Raw genomic sequence first — 5,000 nt, 5'->3', positions numbered from 1 at the left:
CACAAGAACAGCCCAAAAACAGGCCAAAACAGCCCAAAAACGGGCCAAAACTGGCCATTTTTGGCTGCGCGAGCGAGCGGCGAGCGGCGAACAGCGAGCGAAGCGAGAGGCAGCACCGTCCCTGCTATACGAAAGCCCCATCCAGCCCTGTGCCACCCGGGGGGTTCCAGGGTGCTGAGATGGCTGACGTTTTGCTCCGCTCACGACGGTCACCGCACCACGCAAGAACAGGCCAAAAACTGGCCAAAACAGCCCAAAAACGGGCCAAAACTGGCCATTTTTGGCTGCGCGAGCGAGCGGCGAGCGGCGAACAGCGAGCGAAGCGAGAGGCAGCACCGTCCCTGCTATACGAAAGCCCCATCCAGCCCTGTGCCACCCGGGGGGTTCCAGGGTGCTGAGATGGCTGACGTTTTGCTCCGCTCTCGACGGTCACCGCGCAATGCAAGAACAGGCCAAAAACTGGCCAAAACGGCCCAAAAACGGGCCAAAACTGGCCATTTTTGGCTGCGCGAGCGGCGAGCGGCGGACAGCGAGCGAAGCGAGAGGCAGCACCGTCCCTGCTATACGAAAGCCCCATCCAGCCCTGTGCCACCCGGGGGGTTCCAGGGTGCTGAGATGGCTGACGTTTTGCTCCGCTCTCGACGGTCACCGCGCAATGCAAGAACAGGCCAAAAACTGGCCAAAACGGCCCAAAAACGGGCCAAAACTGGCCATTTTTGGCTGCGCGAGCGAGCGGCGAGCGGCGGACAGCGAGCGAAGCGAGAGGCAGCACCGTCCCTGCTATACGAAAGCCCCATCCAGCCCTGTGCCACCCGGGGGGTTCCAGGGTGCTGAGATGGCTGACGTTTTGCTCCGCTCTCGACGGTCACCGCGCAATGCAAGAACAGGCCAAAAACTGGCCAAAACGGCCCAAAAACGGGCCAAAACTGGCCATTTTTGGCTGCACGAGCGAGCGGCGAGCGGCGGACAGCGAGCGAAGCGAGAGGCAGCACCGTCCCTGCTATACGAAAGCCCCATCCAGCCCTGTGCCACCCGGGGGGTTCCAGGGTGCTGAGATGGCTGACGTTTTGCTCCGCTCTCGACGGTCACCGCGCAATGCAAGAACAGGCCAAAAACTGGCCAAAACGGCCCAAAAACGGGCCAAAACTGGCCATTTTTGGCTGCACGAGCGAGCGGCGAGCGGCGGACAGCGAGCGAAGCGAGAGGCAGCACCGTCCCTGCTATACGAAAGCCCCATCCAGCCCTGTGCCACCCGGGGGGTTCCAGGGTGCTGAGATGGCTGACGTTTTGCTCCGCTCTCGACGGTCACCGCGCAATGCAAGAACAGGCCAAAAACTGGCCAAAACGGCCCAAAAACGGGCCAAAACTGGCCATTTTTGGCTGCACGAGCGAGCGGCGAGCGGCGGACAGCGAGCGAAGCGAGAGGCAGCACCGTCCCTGCTATACGAAAGCCCCATCCAGCCCTGTGCCACCCGGGGGGTTCCAGGGTGCTGAGATGGCTGACGTTTTGCTCCGCTCTCGACGGTCACCGCGCAATGCAAGAACAGGCCAAAAACTGGCCAAAACGGCCCAAAAACGGGCCAAAACTGGCCATTTTTGGCTGCGCGAGCGAGCGGCGAGCGGCGGACAGCGAGCGAAGCGAGAGGCAGCACCGTCCCTGCTATACGAAAGCCCCATCCAGCCCTGTGCCACCCGGGGGGTTCCAGGGTGCTGAGATGGCTGACGTTTTGCTCCGCTCTCGACGGTCACCGCGCAATGCAAGAACAGGCCAAAAACTGGCCAAAACGGCCCAAAAACGGGCCAAAACTGGCCATTTTTGGCTGCACGAGCGAGCGGCGAGCGGCGGACAGCGAGCGAAGCGAGAGGCAGCACCGTCCCTGCTATACGAAAGCCCCATCCAGCCCTGTGCCACCCGGGGGGTTCCAGGGTGCTGAGATGGCTGACGTTTTGCTCCGCTCTCGACGGTCACCGCGCAATGCAAGAACAGGCCAAAAACTGGCCAAAACGGCCCAAAAACGGGCCAAAACTGGCCATTTTTGGCTGCACGAGCGAGCGGCGAGCGGCGGACAGCGAGCGAAGCGAGAGGCAGCACCGTCCCTGCTATACGAAAGCCCCATCCAGCCCTGTGCCACCCGGGGGGGGTTCCAGGGTGCTGAGATGGCTGACGTTTTGCTCCGCTCTCGACGGTCACCGCGCAATGCAAGAACAGGCCAAAAACTGGCCAAAACGGCCCAAAAACGGGCCAAAACTGGCCATTTTTGGCTGCACGAGCGAGCGGCGAGCGGCGGACAGCGAGCGAAGCGAGAGGCAGCACCGTCCCTGCTATACGAAAGCCCCATCCAGCCCTGTGCCACCCGGGGGGTTCCAGGGTGCTGAGATGGCTGACGTTTTGCTCCGCTCTCGACGGTCACCGCGCAATGCAAGAACAGGCCAAAAACTGGCCAAAACGGCCCAAAAACGGGCCAAAACTGGCCATTTTTGGCTGCGCGAGCGAGCGGCGAGCGGCGGACAGCGAGCGAAGCGAGAGGCAGCACCGTCCCTGCTATACGAAAGCCCCATCCAGCCCTGTGCCACCCGGGGGGTTCCAGGGTGCTGAGATGGCTGACGTTTTGCTCCGCTCTCGACGGTCACCGCGCAATGCAAGAACAGGCCAAAAACTGGCCAAAACGGCCCAAAAACGGGCCAAAACTGGCCATTTTTGGCTGCACGAGCGAGCGGCGAGCGGCGGACAGCGAGCGAAGCGAGAGGCAGCACCGTCCCTGCTATACGAAAGCCCCATCCAGCCCTGTGCCACCCGGGGGGTTCCAGGGTGCTGAGATGGCTGACGTTTTGCTCCGCTCTCGACGGTCACCGCGCAATGCAAGAACAGGCCAAAAACTGGCCAAAACGGCCCAAAAACGGGCCAAAACTGGCCATTTTTGGCTGCACGAGCGAGCGGCGAGCGGCGGACAGCGAGCGAAGCGAGAGGCAGCACCGTCCCTGCTATACGAAAGCCCCATCCAGCCCTGTGCCACCCGGGGGGTTCCAGGGTGCTGAGATGGCTGACGTTTTGCTCCGCTCTCGACGGTCACCGCGCAATGCAAGAACAGGCCAAAAACTGGCCAAAACGGCCCAAAAACGGGCCAAAACTGGCCATTTTTGGCTGCACGAGCGAGCGGCGAGCGGCGGACAGCGAGCGAAGCGAGAGGCAGCACCGTCCCTGCTATACGAAAGCCCCATCCAGCCCTGTGCCACCCGGGGGGTTCCAGGGTGCTGAGATGGCTGACGTTTTGCTCCGCTCTCGACGGTCACCGCGCAATGCAAGAACAGGCCAAAAACTGGCCAAAACGGCCCAAAAACGGGCCAAAACTGGCCATTTTTGGCTGCACGAGCGAGCGGCGAGCGGCGGACAGCGAGCGAAGCGAGAGGCAGCACCGTCCCTGCTATACGAAAGCCCCATCCAGCCCTGTGCCACCCGGGGGGTTCCAGGGTGCTGAGATGGCTGACGTTTTGCTCCGCTCTCGACGGTCACCGCGCAATGCAAGAACAGGCCAAAAACTGGCCAAAACGGCCCAAAAACGGGCCAAAACTGGCCATTTTTGGCTGCACGAGCGAGCGGCGAGCGGCGGACAGCGAGCGAAGCGAGAGGCAGCACCGTCCCTGCTATACGAAAGCCCCATCCAGCCCTGTGCCACCCGGGGGGTTCCAGGGTGCTGAGATGGCTGACGTTTTGCTCCGCTCTCGACGGTCACCGCGCAATGCAAGAACAGGCCAAAAACTGGCCAAAACGGCCCAAAAACGGGCCAAAACTGGCCATTTTTGGCTGCACGAGCGAGCGGCGAGCGGCGGACAGCGAGCGAAGCGAGAGGCAGCACCGTCCCTGCTATACGAAAGCCCCATCCAGCCCTGTGCCACCCGGGGGGTTCCAGGGTGCTGAGATGGCTGACGTTTTGCTCCGCTCTCGACGGTCACCGCGCAATGCAAGAACAGGCCAAAAACTGGCCAAAACGGCCCAAAAACGGGCCAAAACTGGCCATTTTTGGCTGCACGAGCGAGCGGCGAGCGGCGGACAGCGAGCGAAGCGAGAGGCAGCACCGTCCCTGCTATACGAAAGCCCCATCCAGCCCTGTGCCACCCGGGGGGTTCCAGGGTGCTGAGATGGCTGACGTTTTGCTCCGCTCTCGACGGTCACCGCGCAATGCAAGAACAGGCCAAAAACTGGCCAAAACGGCCCAAAAACGGGCCAAAACTGGCCATTTTTGGCTGCACGAGCGAGCGGCGAGCGGCGGACAGCGAGCGAAGCGAGAGGCAGCACCGTCCCTGCTATACGAAAGCCCCATCCAGCCCTGTGCCACCCGGGGGGTTCCAGGGTGCTGAGATGGCTGACGTTTTGCTCCGCTCTCGACGGTCACCGCGCAATGCAAGAACAGGCCAAAAACTGGCTAAAACGGCCCAAAAACGGGCCAAAACTGGCCATTTTTGGCTGCGCGAGCGAGCGGCGAGCGGCGGACAGCGAGCGAAGCGAGAGGCAGCACCGTCCCTGCTATATACGAAAGCCCCATCCAGCCCTGTGCCACCCGGGGGGTTCCAGGGTGCTGAGATGGCTGACGTTTTGCTCCGCTCACGACGGTCACCGCACCACGCAAGAACGGACCATAAACAGGCCAAAACAGCCCAAAAACGGGCCAAAACTGGTCATTTTTGGCTGCGCGAGCGAGCGGCGAGCGGCGAACAGCGAGCGAAGCGTGAGGCAGCACCGTCCCTGCTATACGAAAGCCCCATCCAGCCCTGTGCCACCCGGGGGGTTCCAGGGTGCTGAGATGGCTGACGTTTTGCTCCGCTCACGACGGTCACCGCGCCATGCAAGAACGGACCAAAAACAGGCCAAAACAGCCCAAAAACGGGCCAAAACTGGCCATTTTTGGCTGAGCGAGCGAGCGGTGAGCGGCGAACAGCGAGCGAAGCGAGAGGCAGCACCGTCCCTGCTATACGAAAGCCCCATCCAGCCCTGTGCCACCCGG

The sequence above is a fragment of the Musa acuminata genome, unplaced genomic scaffold, assembly GCF_036884655.1.
Source record: "Musa acuminata AAA Group cultivar baxijiao unplaced genomic scaffold, Cavendish_Baxijiao_AAA HiC_scaffold_335, whole genome shotgun sequence".
In the NCBI taxonomy this organism is placed as follows: Eukaryota; Viridiplantae; Streptophyta; class Magnoliopsida; order Zingiberales; family Musaceae; genus Musa; species Musa acuminata.
Note: the sequence above shows the minus strand (reverse complement) of the source record.